Raw genomic sequence first — 14,682 nt, 5'->3', positions numbered from 1 at the left:
CGGACACTGCGGCTTCCAGTCATGACCAAACCATAGCCACGCATCCAGCCACCACTAAGCTACGATCAGTTGGTCCAAACCATAACCACCAAAGCCAGACACCACCAAGCATCAAGGATTTGGATAAAATGGGACCCGAATCCAATTCCACCCCAGTTTTTAGTTTTGTGTCACCAACATCCAACCCCAGAGCGGTTTCAGGAAATGGAAACCATCCCTGGTTTAGCCCTCTGGCCTTCCCAGGCTCTTGCCCCTGAACTGCATCGGATTGGCCGGTAAGATGGCTCTCAAATCTATTCAACCAGGCCCATATTTTCAACACTGTCTTCTAATTATTGTGTGAGCCCCCATATTCAGGCCCCCAAAATCAGTAGTCAGTGGAGAAAATGGCGGCCTTAGTCTTTGCATCTTCAGGGTCGTCAGAAGATGCCGGGTAACACACACATGCACACACACACACACACTCACACATGGTCCCTGCCCCAAGGAGCTTAAATCTGGGTCACAAAGGGGCAAAACAGTTGAGACGCATCTACACAGGAACACAGGAGCTGCCCTGCTGAATTGGACTCATGGTCCGTCTAGACCGGTATCGCATCGCTGAGAGTGGCTGGTACCAAATGCTTCAGAGGAAGGTGTAAGAACCCTGCCGTAGGCAGATGTAGAAGTGACTGGCGATTCTGGGTGCCTCGACATTGGGTGAACCCAGGCGTGACGTGCAGACACAACGGCACAGATCCCCCTAGCCACATAGCTAGCCCTCAGTGCCATTGCGCATGAGCACCTCACAGTCGTTAATGGCTTTGATCCTTACATTCTGTGAGGTAGGCCGAAGCTACTCTTTCCATCTTCTAGATGGGAACTTGAGGCAGACTTGCCCAAGGTCATAGCCGGAGGCTGTTGCTGAGTCAGCAGTTGAAATCAGGTGTACTTGAATACTACCCCGGTACCCCATTCACTAGACCATGCTTTCTACCCTATCAGCATGTTGGCACTCAGCTAGAGTATCCTCTGTCCCCCGTCTTGACTCACTCCAGCCTCTCCTAAGCATTCTCAGCGTAACTGAATGCCCTGAAGAATCATGCATACCCCGGTCTATCTCAAATCGCCTGCTCCTTCGGGGAACTCCCTCCCCTCTCTTGTGTTGCTCTCTCCCCAGCATGTGTGGAGCTATGAGTTTGTGAGGACACATCCTATCATGTACTTCTGGACCGGATATGGACTGGCTCCAGAGCTTGCTTATGCACACTAGGATCATCATAAGATCCTTTAATGCTCTTCCTGGTATGGCGAAGGTTAGCTTTTTAAATAAAGTATTTTACACAGTGCCACCTCGTGGCAGAACACTATAATACAGTTTAGCATTCCATCACATCTCCCCCTTTTACGTTCTACTTTCCTGCCATTTTCAATATTTATATGATCATGCTATTATTGAAGTTCAGTATGTATCAGTCTATTAAGTGTCTCTGAATCATACTGGTTTTCTAATTACACATCCCAAACACATAACAACTTGGTCATCTGGCTGTCCATTAGTTGCAATGACTGAGTGTAGTCAGTTTGGAATCCTTGAGCCTTCTTCTTGGTCTGCATCGGACATCTGTAGAGTTTGCTCTGTTGATCCTTCTTTCTGATGAACAAACTGTAGATGTTGATGGTTTCTGTTGAATTCTCCATTGTCGGTCTCAGTCACATATGATCTGGGTGCTGAATTCCTTTTCTTTAGGACAGCTGGAGTTGTCCATCCTTTTTCTCCATCCATTTTACATGTACACGGTCACCAGATTTTAGACCCATCAGAGTGATGTCTGTTGTAAAAGTGTTCATAAGCTCTTTTAGCCTTTTTGGCTGCATTCTGAATGTCTGGCCACTTTGGAGATAGATTCTTTTTTGAAGTTGCAATAGTAGTTCTGAGTTGTCTTCCCATCAAGAGTTGTTTAGAACTATATCCATTAACTTGTATTGGTGCTGCTCTGTAATTGAGAAAAGCAAAGAATGGATTTTCCTGCTGTAGGATTTTCTTGGCTGTCTGTACAGTTCTCTCAGCCTCTTCATTAACTTGTGGGTTATGTGGGCTGCTAGGAATATGATCCAAATCATATTTCATTCAGAATGACTTAAATTCTGCTGCAGCAAATTGTGGTCTGTTGTCTGTCACTAGTTGGTCTGAAATATTGAAATGAGCAAAAGTGAACTTGAGTTTCTCGATTATACTTCAACATCTTATGTCTTCCAAGTACATTATTTCTATACACCTGGAAAAACAGTCCATTGTGACTAGGTAATGATGTCCTCTGAATTTGCATAAAACTGCAGCTTGTCTCTTCCAAGGTCTGTCTGGTAGAGGTGTTGTTACTAAAGTTACTTCGTGTTGTGTTGGTCTGTTAGTTCTGCAATGTTCACATGCAGATATTTACTCTTTATGTCCTTGCTGATGCCCGACCACCGCACTGACTGATTGGCCCCTTCACAGCATTTAGTTAAGCCCTTAATGTCTTTCATGGAAGAGATTTAGGATTTCTCCTCTCATTTCATTTAGAATTATGATGCAGTTGCCTTTAATCATGAGTCCATCTGAATTGCTTAATTTTTCATGCACCACAAAATAGTGTCCTGTCACTTCCTTAGTGTCTTAGATACTTGGGCCAGCCACCCCAACATTCCTGAAGTTGTATGTCTGTCGAGGCTGCTTTTTGTAGCTGGTGTGGTCTCTTTTTTGACACTGGGCTGTATGTGTCCACAGCATACCCATATGCTTTTATGTCGTCTTCGAGCTCCTAGGTAATTGAGTGTGATGTTGGGCTCCATGACACAGTGCCTGCTACTACTACATTTTCCCCTGGAACATGTTTAGTAATTGGGCTAGTCACATTAACCTTAACAATAGATGTTGGCACCTCAGCATTGCTTGATCCGGGTCTTTTCCATTGATGAGGGTTACAAGCCGTTTATGGTCTATTACCAGGGTAAATGAATCCAGTCCACCCAGATAGTGGTAAAAGCTCTCACGTGCCCATACACTTGGCAAGCACTCCTTTTCACCGCGCGCATGTCATTTTTCTGCTTCAGTGAATGTGCGAGAGCAAAATGCAACTGGCTTCCACTCGGAGCCATGTTGTTGCAACAATCCATCACCCAGGCTATAGCTGCTTGCTCTACGCTGACCTTTGTAGCTTTGTTCACATTGTGGTATTTCAGAACTGGAGCTGTTGAGGGCATTTCCTTTACCTTTAGAACGTAAGAACGGCCATACTGGGTCAGACCAAAGTCCATCAAGCCCAGTATCCGATCTACTGACAGTGGCCAATGGCTGGTGCCCCAAAGGGAATGAACAGACAGGTTATCATCAAGTGATCCAAGCCCTGTCACCCATTCCCAGCTTCTGGCAAACAGAGGCTAGGGACACCATTCCTGCCCATCCAGGCTAATACCCATTGATGAACCTATCTTCCATGAATCTATCTAGCTCCCTTTTGAACTCCGTTATAGTATTGGCCTTCACGACACCCTCTGGCAAGGAGTTCCAGAGGTTGACAGTGCATTGCGTGAAAAAATACTTTCTTGTGTTTGTTTTAAACCTGCTATTTACCTATTAATTTCATTTGGTGGCCCCTTGTTCTTGTATTATGAGAAGGAGTAAATAACACTTCCTTATTTACTTTCTCTATACCACTCATGACTGTATAGACCTCTATCATATCCCCCCTTAGTCACCTCTTTTCCAAGCTGAAAAGTCCCAGTCTTATTAATCTCTCCTCATATGGAAGCCGTTCTATACCCCTAATCATTTTTGTTGCCCTTTTCTGAACCTTTGCCAATTCCAATATATCTTTTTTGAGATGGGGCGACCGCATCTGTACGCAGTATTCAAGGTGTGGGCGTACCATGGATTTATACAGAGGCAATATGATATTTTCTGTCTTATTATCTATCCCTTTCTGGATGATTCCCAACATTATTCTGATCGCTTTTTTGACTGCCGCTGCACATTGAGTGGATGATTTCAGAGAACTATCCACAATGACTCCAAGATCTCTTTCTTGAGTGGTAACAGCTAATTTAGACCCCATCATTGTATATGTATAGTTAGGATTATGTTTTCCAATGTGCATTATTTTGCATTTATCAACATTAAATTTCATCTGCCATTTTGTTGCCCAGTCACCCAGTTTTGTGAGATCCTTTTATAGCTCTTCACAGTCTGCCTGGGACTTAACTATCTTGAGTAGTTTTGTATCATCTGCAAATTTTGCCACCTCACTGTTTACCCCTTTTTCCAGATAGTTTATGAATATGTTAAATAGGTCTGGGCCCAGTACAGACCCCTGGGGGACACCACTATTTACCTCTCTCCATTCTGAAAACTGACCATTTATTCCTAGCCTTTGTTTCCTATCCTTTAACCAGTTACCAATCCATGAGAGAACCTTCACTCTTATCTCATGACAGCTTATTTTGCTTAAGAGCCTTTGGTGAGGGACCTTGTCAAAGGCTTTCTGAAAATCTAAGTACACTATATCCACTGGATCTCCTTTGTCCACATGCTTGTTGACCCCCTCAAAGAATTCTAGTAGATTGGTGAGGCATGATTTCCCTTTACAAAAACCATGTTGACTATTTCCCAACAAATTATGTTTATCTAGCTGTCTGACAATTTTGTTCTTTACGAGAGTTTCAACCAATTTTCCTGGTACTGAAGTGAGGCTTACTGGCCTGTAGTTGCCAGGGTCACCTCTGGAGCCCTTTTAAAAATTGGCATCACATTAGCTATCCTCCAGTCATTTGGTACAGAAGCTGATTTAAATGATAGGTTACAGATGACAGTTAGTAGTCCTGCAATTTCACATTTGAGTTCCTTCAGAACTCTTGGGTGAATACCATCAGGTCCTGGAGACTTATTACTATTTAATTTATCAATTTGTTCCAAAACCTCCTCTAATGACACCTCAATTTGGGACAGTTCCTCAGATCTGTCACCCAAAAAGAATGGCTCAGGTTTGCGAATCTCCCTCACATCCTCAACAGTGAAGACCGATGCAAAGAATTCATTTAGTTTCTCCACAATGGCCTTATTGTCTTTGAGTGCTCCTTTAGCATCTCGATCGTCCAGTGGCCCCACTGGTTGTTTAGCAGGCTTTCTGCTTCTGATGTATTTAAAAAAAATTTTGCTATTACTTTTGGAGTCTTTGGCTAACTGTTCTTCAAATTCATTTTTGGTCTTTCTAATTATATTTTTATACTTCCTTTGCCAGAGTTTGTGCTCTTTTCTATTTTCCTCATTAGGATTTATCTTCCAATTTTTAAAGGATGCCTTTTTGCCTCTCACAGCTTCTTTTACTTTGTTGTTTAACCACGGTGGCTCTTTTTTGGTTCTCTTACTATGTTTTTTAAATTGGGGTATACAGTTAAGTTGAGCCTCTATTATAGTGTCTTTAAAAAGTTTCCACGCAGCTTGCAGGGATTTCACTCTTGGTACTGTACCTTTTTCTGTGCCTTTCTGAAGGCAATGTCTTGATTTGGCCTCCATAGCCAAGATGTTTTGGACATTAACAGTTCATTCAGTGGTTTTCTCACTGTGGAAAGGTCTTGTAGGTATCAACCAAGATAATTTACCTTCCCCAGCATACATCTCTGTTCTTGTACATTAGTTGGTACATTCAATTCTCAAATTGCTTGTACTTTCTCAGAGCTAGGACTGATTCCATCTTTGTTTATTGTCTCTCCCAAAAAATCAATTTGGGGTAGATGGAAAACACATTTTTCCTTGTGTCACTTCAATCCAGAATGACTGATTAGGCTTAGGACTTCGTTAAGGGTTTTCTTGTGTTCTTCCACTGAAGATCCCTATATCAGAATATCGTCCATGAAAACTTACAACTCCATCTGTGTTTGTTAACAATACTGCCATCCTTCTTTGGAAAATTTCAGGTGCATTAGCAATCCCAAATGGTAATCTTCAAAAGCAAAACCTCTCCAGGGGTGTGATAAATGTAGTCAGTTTAGCACTTTCTTTGGCTAAAAGAATTTGCCAGAATCCACTTGAGGCATCCAGCTTGGAGAATATTGTACTTCCTTTCACTTTAGGAAGGAAATCTAGAGTTGGGAGGATATATTTTTCTCTCACAAGTGTTTCATTAAGTCTTTTAAGATCCACACATATTCGTATTTTCCCATTTTTCTTTTTCACCGGTATCACTGAGGCACACCATGCTGTTGGCGTTGAGATTTTCTCAATTATGTCAATCCCATTACAGTCTCCAAAACTCAGTTTCCACTTTGTGAAGTAATGGGATCAGGATCCTGTGAGGTGTATGTATGCAGTATGGTTCAGCATTGTCTCTTAAGGTGATTTGTACTGGATCTCCGTTCAAAAGTCCTATTTCACCAAATATTCCATTGAGTGCTTCCACTTTTCTCACCAGACCCATCATGGCTCCCACACTGTGACTGAGGAGGCTGTCGATCTGTGGTCCTTTGATCACACGCACTCTGAATGCAAAGTTTTTGTCTTTGTAAATTGTTTCTGTGGTGAACTGGCCCATGCAGTTCAGAATCCCTCCAGGGATAGTCAGAGCCGTGTCAGGGGACTTCAGCGCTGGGAGAGGTTGAAGATGATTCTAAGTCCCTTCTGAGATGACTGTGATGTCAGCTCCTGTCTCGGTTTTAAAGTCAACAGTCTTGCCATGCATATTCAATTTCACTCTCCAGGCAGGCTCTATGTCATCACAAGTGATAGATCCCAGAAAAAAAATGGGTCTTGATTGTCTGTAATATGAGTTAACTCCCTGACTGCTTTGGTGCGGCAAACCGCTGCAAAATGTCCATATTTCATGCATTAGTTATGCTGTGTGCCTCTGGCTGAACATGCATCATCTCTTGGGATAGGACTTTTTCCACACCTTGTGCATGTAGGCTGGAATTTGTCCCTCTTAGCCTGAGAGTTCTCTCTCCTTGCCTCAGGGGTTTTATGATAATGACTTTTAACATTCAAGTGTCTGTTTACAGTTTCTAAGCTGGATTCAGGTTTTTCAAGTTTGTCAAGTTGCTCTAGGTGTTGCTGCCTCACTAGTTCAGACTGCTTTGCTCTCTGTATACCCATGGCTAGGGTTAAATCTCTCTTCAGTTGTAGCTGCTGTGAATGGATTTATCTGGGTTATTTGGGTTTATCTGTTGACCCAATAACCAGTCTGTCTCTGATATTTTCATGTTTTGCATTCCCAAAATCACAGTTTTCAGCCAATGTATGCGGTATTCTTATAAAACATTCTATTTTTCCCCCTGGTTATTGAATTATCTTGTGGAAACATGTTCTTTCTTAAACTACATTTCTCCAAGGTATAAGGTATGCATCAAACATAGCCAGAACCCTTTCATCTTTGTTCCTGTCTACAGTAAAGTCAAAGGATTTAAAGATATAGATTCATAGATTCATAGATTCTAGGACTGGAAGGGACCTCGAGAGGTCATTGAGTCCAGTCCCCTGCCCGCATATGCTCTGCTTGCTTCCCCATTGCATAAATTAAAGAAGATACCTGTATATCCACAGTTTGTTTGTGCAACTTGGTAGCAATGTGAAATCTTGCAAAGTACTATTTCCAGTCTGTCCACACTGAAGCTTTATCTAAGCTGAAATTCTCTGGGGCATTGAAGAATGACACGTTGATGAGATCCTGCAACCTTTGTTGACTTGTTCCTTCTGTTTCTGTTCTTAGGCCAGGTCAACACCCCTGAGCAAGTTAGACCAATCTAACCCCCTGGTGTAGACAGCGCTATAGCATAGTTACCGCCTCTCACGGTGGTGAATTAACTATGCTGCCGGGAGAAGTTCTCCCATTGTTGTAGTAGCGTCTTCAGTGAAGCACTACTGTGTCACAGCTGCACCAGTGCAGATGTGCTGCTGAAATGTTTTAAGTGTAGACCTGCCCTTAGTTTACTCCTGACACCATGTCATGTACTTCTGTATCAGATATGGAGTGGTTACAGAGCTTGCTTATACAGACCAGATGCATCATAAGATCCTTTAGTGCTCTGCCAGGTAGAGTTAAGGTTAGCTTTAAATAAGGTACTTTACATACAGTGCGACCTAATGGCAGAATAGTACAATACTGTTTAGCATTCTATAAACATCCTGGGAGCCCCAAGAAATTGCCCCCCTCACCCCAGAACCACACAGCTGCGCTTTTTCATTCTTTCCCCATCAAGCAAGCTCATCTTTTTTCCCCAGCCTCCTGTTTGTTTTATTCCCTAGTTGATAGGAGAGGAGCCCTCGGCCACCCTTCCCAACTCCTTTCCCCACATGATGAATGAAACATCCTTCCTCCAGCCTGGCTGCGTTTATCCAGCCTCCCCAGCAGTCAGCAGGGGAGTGGGCCGACACTCCATGCTGCCAGTCCACAGGGCGGTCAAGCTGCACCCAGCACCTCAGGGGCATCCCAGCTGTGGGTTGCTTGCCTCCTTGTGTAGAGGAAACAGCTGTGGAACATGCAGGACCAGAAGAAATGTGGGCCAGGGAGGAGCATCTCTAAGGGCTGACAGGCAGAGAGATTCAATTGTTACTTCCCAGGCAGAAATCCTGCAAGGCAAGTCAAAGCGGAACCTATTCTCTGCTCTCCCTCTTTACACACACTTGCTTTCTTGCTTTCTTTCTGTTTCCTTCCCACCTTCTTTCCTAATACCCACACTTCCTTTCTCTCCCTCTCTGAAAACATTCCAATGCCTTGTATTGCACAAAACACGCCGAGCAGAAGTGCGGCCAGTTTGGGAGGTGCCCGCTGCACTGCACCGACCCTCTAGCCCCAATTCTGCTGTAACTCTATTGACGGCAGCAGCGGCCGAGTCTCTATTTACACCCGTGTCAATGTAACTGATGATTTCCATGGTCATGGGGTCACACTAAATTTGCCCTGCCATTGCTGTAACGGCACTGACTGCCGTGGCGATTGAATCCCTCTGGATTTACACCGATGCTACTGACAGCAGCCGATTCCGGCCCTTTACTTTTAACTGCAAAAGTTCCCCTAAATCTGTTTTCCCCTGTAGTAAGCAAAGGAAATCAAGGTGGGAAGGCGCTTGAGTGAGGATTCATCTCTGAAGAAAGAGGAAGAACCATTACTGAGCCTGCTCCTGCTTCCAGTGACCCCAATGGGGTTTTTCCATCTACTTTAGTGGAAGTCGGATTTGGTCCCACCATCTTTTGCCGATAAATATGTTAATGGAGGTGGGGATACGTTTTAGAACTCAAGCCCTCTGATATGACAGGCTGGTGACACCAATTACCCTGGAGACTTCAGAGCTGTCTAAGTGACGGGATCACATTTCTGTGCGGCGTCTGCATATCCAAGATGGGCTCGGAGCCTGTCTCTCAATCAGCTGAGGTATCTGTGCCTCTTCCTATCTGTTTCATCTCCGAATCGCACACAAAAGAAAGGGAGTGAAGCGCTCGGGCTGTGCGGTGTCCCGTCGGTGCCGGTTAATCCACCTTGGACTGCCAGCTCTTAGATATCAGAGTGATTGGCACCTTAGAAATACCAGAGAGAGATGAAGAGAATGATAGAGAGAGAAAAAAGGGGGGGCATTTTCTTTTGACGTGAAGATGCAATGTACATTTAAGAGCTCAGCCTGCTGCCTGGATGTAAGGCCCCAGCTGAAGGGAGAAGAAGCTTGGCCTAAAGTGTCCAGCACTCAGGGGACAGGGGTTCATTTTCCAGCTCTGCCACCAACTCCCTGTGTGACCTTCGGCACATCACTTAATCTCCCTCTATTCCTCATTTCCCCCCTCTACAAAATGGTGATAATCCTTATTCAGACCAAAAGGCCCCTGGGGTAGGGACAGCGCAGTGGGGCCACCATCTTGGTTGGGACCTCGAGATGCTACCGTTAAACAATACAAATGGCTCAATGGCTAATACCCAGCTAGAGCATGACCTACATCAGGGACTCAACACTGAGTTTGTACTCACAGCCTTGCCTCCTAGCTATTCCATTGCAGGTCTTCTTTTGGCCTGTGCACGCTCCAAGAGGCCAGACCAATTGATGCAGCACTCCTACACCTCTACACTGTCTCCTGGCCGCCCATCCCCTGGCTGATCAGAGAGAAGGCAGAGAAACAGGGCCAATCCCTCAGCCCCACCCTTTCCCACCGGCAGTGTCCAACCCCCATAACGAACCCAGGGCCTTATTCTGCACTGTTGAAGTCAATGGGAGATTTTCCACTAGCTTCAAGGGAGCTGGCTTAAGCCCCTACAGAGAGTCTTCTGAAGGGTCAGGGGAAGTGGGACACATCATTGAGCCAACATGCCGCCTTTCTATGCCTCTGGGCTGGGACATGAAGGTTCAAGCTCTCTTCTACACCTGGCCTTTGCATCTCAACCCACATGGGGCACCAGGCATGCGCATGACAGTGGATCTGGTCCTCATGACATAGATGTTGCCGCTGTCACTCAAGAGGCAGAAAGTTGTATCAGCCCCCCTTTGCTCTCAATATAGCGAGAGCCAAGTTTCACAGCTTGATAAAATCTCTTACTCCAGAGACCTAATGGGTGTTTGTCTCCCAATTGAATCTTCTCACCCCATTTAACCCCCACCCCCAATCCCCCTCACAAATTAATGGGAAATTATTTATTTTATGTAATACACTTGGAAGCATACATAACAAGCAGCATCTAAGCCCTGTGTGATAAAAACAAGCACAGAATTAAAATTTTATTAGAAAATGTTTACAAATAGATGATACAGAGTGTTGAAACTTCAGTTATTAGTCATCGGGGGTAACATACAGAGTATAGGGGTATGTTAGTATTTTGATATTGGATAGCACATAACACATACAGTCTGCAGTATCCCCAATGGGGGGGTATAAGGTGGATGAATGAAGGTACAGTCAGCAAGCAGTGAGGGTACATCACTCATACAGGAATTACAGGCAATCATAGGTATAAATAAGCGGGCCGGGTAATGAGGATAAGATGACCCTGATATGGTGGAGTTCAGTTCGGTTCAGTGGGTTCAGGGGATAAGGTCCAACAGAGGAAGTCTTGAGGTCTCTTCCTCATTGTGGGTGCGCGAAGTCACTATTAAACTCACTACCAGAGATCAGGTCCAGGTAAGCCACCGTAACAAAGTTCGTTTAGCTCCTATTTTTCTTCAGGAAGAGGCAACTGAGTCCTTAGCGATCCCCTTATATTGCTGCCGCCCACCAGGCAGAATGGAAATCATTTGAGGGTAAACCAGAGGAGGTAGGAAAATACAGAAGAGAAAAGCAAGCCGAAAGGAAGAAGCCCCTGTAAAGTAACAGCCATGGAATAAATTATTTAATTTTTTAACATTATTTAAAATGAGATCAAAGCCATCTATCAAGTTTGCATAAAAACGGCATGTGAGTGTTAGCCATGGGGTCCTGGCTAAATTCCAGATGGGGGTAGAAACTAGATTCTGCAGCACAAAGCATGGGATTAGGGGCTGGGGGTTAGGAGGGGCACTTTGAGTTTGCTGTTTGGCCTTGGGTGAGTCATTTACTGTCGGTGACTCACCGTTCCCCTAGCTGCGCTATGGCGATAATAACAGCAATTATTGAATTGCAACAAATCTCCGGTCACCCAGGATCTCGACAGGCTGTGGGCAGTGCAATGTTAGGGCAGAAGCAAAGCTGGAACTTTTATCCCTTTGCTCTAGAAGCTCCGTCCCAACCCCGTTGAGCTGCAGGAGAATCATGGTTAAGGGTGTCGGATCCATGACATGAACTAGGTGAATAACGAGGGGGAAATTACTCCACCAAGAGTAGATTTTGTGAAATTATTCAAGTACAATATTCACTCATTATCCTGCTAGCTCTATGGAATAGGGGGAAGCTGTCTAATATATATATATATTTTTTTAAATCACAAAAATGGGTCGATTTATTTGATGAATTTTATTTGTCCAGAGTTGCCCATGTCGCACAGTTCTGCTGTTCTGATTCCCTCCAGCAGGGGGTGCCGATCTGTAGCCATAAACACTAGCTAGATCCTGATATTACTGCCTCCCTGGCTCTCCCTGGGGGGGGGGGGGCTGTGTGGATTAATTAGCAAAGTGTTTGTGTAGCGCTTTGGAGGTAGAAAGCGCTAGCTGGTATTATTGTTAGCAAAAGAATAAGAAGACAAAGCAAGCAAAATGTTAGGCGGTGCAAAGACTGGGATAGACAATAATATGTTTATTTCATGATCCCGTGCTATGTTTTTCTATAGCACCCTTCCCTCAGTCAATTCCCGCGTTGGCTAGGAAGGACTTTTTGTGTGACCTTGGGCCAGGCATTCAACCTCTCTGTGTCTCGGTTCCCAACCTGGAAAACAGGAATAATATACTTCCTTTCTCTCGCTCTTTGTCTGTCTTGTCTGGTTTGTAAGCTCTTTGGATCAGGCACTGTCTCTCACCATGGGCTTATCCAGTGCTTAGTATAATAAAGCCCTGATCTCAGCTCCGGCCTGTAGGTGCTATTGTAATACAAATAATGTTACTCACACAGACTCAGCCATGTTTACATAGTGCATTAGTGAGGGGTTCTGTGCCCGCCCTAATAGAACCCTGGCGAACTGTTAGCAGAATGTGTTACAAAATCCAGCTGGCATCTGCAAAATACATCTTTTAACAGGAAGTGCAGGTGAGAAGCCCAATCTGCGACAGTTTAGGACATTGGTCCCTTTACAGCAGGTGCCACAGTCTACACTGTACCTGGCGGCCTTCTTGCTTTCAAGCTGCCTCCCACTGGCCTTTCACAGGGTTTGTTGCAGGGCCACTGGTACTGGGTTTCTTTTGCATGTGGTTAAGAAAAGTAGCATTGAAGTACTTACTGAGAACAAGTACGGCCATGTCGGAAACAGTGGGTGATGGGAGTACCGATTACATATGCAGTCCCAGCAGAGGTGGGCAACTGCGTGTGCACATCGGACGTTTTGAAAATGCGGCTCCAAGAGCTAATGAGAGAAGATTTAAAGATGGCCTGCAAAAGGAAGGCAAGTGGCGTTGGGCCCGTTGTTTGCTTCTTTGTGACAGTTTGAGTTTTAAGGGGGCCATTTAGGGAACTGGGGTAAAAATCTGTCTGGGGATTGGTCCTGCTTTGAGCAGGGGGTTGGACTAGATGACCTCCTGAGGTCCCTTCCAACCTTGGTATTCTGTGATTCTGTGTGAACTCAGACAAATCGCAAGCAATTTTCACCAGAACACCTGAAAGGTGCATCTGCGACCAAAGGAATCTCTCGCTGTCCAATTTCAAGTGTCTCCCATCTACCACTGTCAAGCTAGGGGAGTTCAAAATAAGTTGTGAGCCATTATTGCATAGAATTATAGGACTGGAAGGGACCTTGAGAGGTCATGTAGTCCAGTCCCCTGCACTCATGGCAGGACTAAGTATAATCTAGCCCATCCCTGACAGGTGTTTGTCTAACCTGCTCTTAAAAAGCCCCAATGATGGAGAGTCCACAGCCTCCCTGGGCAATTTATTCCAGTGCTTAACCACCCTGACAAGAAGTTTTCCTAATGTCCAACCTAAACCTCCCTTGCTGCAATTTTAGCCCATTGCTTCTTGTCCTATCCTCAGAGGTTCAGAAGAACAATTTTTCTCCCTCCCCCTTGTAACAGCCTTTTATGTGCTTGAAAACTGTGATCATGTCCCCTCTCAATCTTCTCTTCTCCAGACTAAACAAACCCAATTTTTTGCAATCTTCCCTCATAGGGAAGAGTGTATATATATTCCATAGAATGGAAGACTGTATTATTGTTGCCTCTTTCACTCTTGAAAATGTCTGAACCATCCTGGTATATGCAGCGTTGTGGTAGCTGTGTCAGGCCCAGGATATTAGAGAGACAAGGTGGGTGAAGTAATATCTTTTATTGGGCCAACTTCTGTTGGTGAGAGGATATTACCTCACCTGCTTTGTCCCTCTCAACCATTTTGGCTTAGACTTACTTGGAAATTGTGCTCCTGGGTGGAGAACAAACCTGCCCGCAGCCAGGAAAGTAAAAAACAAAAAGTTATAAACATGTGACTAGAAGAGAAAGTTCTGTGCAACCTCCTCTGTAAGAGTTGCTTCACCCAGAATAATTCACTGGGCAGAGGAATGGTTTCAACCAGCGTATGATGTCGCCATCACTGAACTGGAATCACAGAAGCTGTTTAAAACAGCCAGTCACACTACACAACGGCTTAGGACAGGAAGTGAAGAGTGAAGTGAATCATGCAGGAAATTCAACTTATTAATTATTATTATTTATTTGCATGATCATAGTGCCTAGGAGCTCCAGTCATGGCCCAGGGCCCCGTTGTTCCAGGCGCTGTACAAACAGATAACAAAGAGAGCCCCTGCCCCAAAGAGTTTACAGTCTACGTGTAAGACAGGAGACAGCCGACGGATACATACAGACGGCAGAGTGCAAGGAAACAACGAGCCGATATTGGTCAGCGTGGTAGATGGTGGTCTCAGCACACCAGCAGCCTGGCCATTGTCAAACTTTCTGTAGGCATCAGAGCAAAGGAGAGTTTCGAGGAGGGGTTTGAAGGAGGACAATGACTTTGTTTTGCGGCGGTTGATGGGGAGCGTCTCCCAAGCATGAGGGGCAGCCTGGGGGAGCTTTCCTGGGTCTGCTCACTGCTGGCTGCAGTATTTTTGATGCCCAAAGCAAACTGGTGTGAGGGGGTCTGTATGAGGT

The 14,682-nt window shown here is 44.8% G+C and overlaps 1 protein-coding gene across 50 annotated transcripts in view; it reads left to right on the top strand.

The window, feature by feature from the left end:
* Positions 1-14,682, top strand: part of CELF4 (CUGBP Elav-like family member 4) — an 833,225-nt gene that overhangs the window by 737,044 nt on the left and 81,499 nt on the right. The gene's annotated exons all lie outside the window — the stretch shown is intronic.

This window comes from Terrapene carolina, unplaced genomic scaffold (assembly GCF_002925995.2).
Source record: "Terrapene carolina triunguis isolate 2854851 unplaced genomic scaffold, T_m_triunguis-2.0 Scaffold69, whole genome shotgun sequence".
NCBI lineage: Eukaryota > Metazoa > Chordata > Testudines > Emydidae > Terrapene > Terrapene triunguis.
The sequence above is the reverse complement of the archived record's forward strand: the minus strand, read 5'-3'. Positions and strand labels throughout refer to the sequence as shown.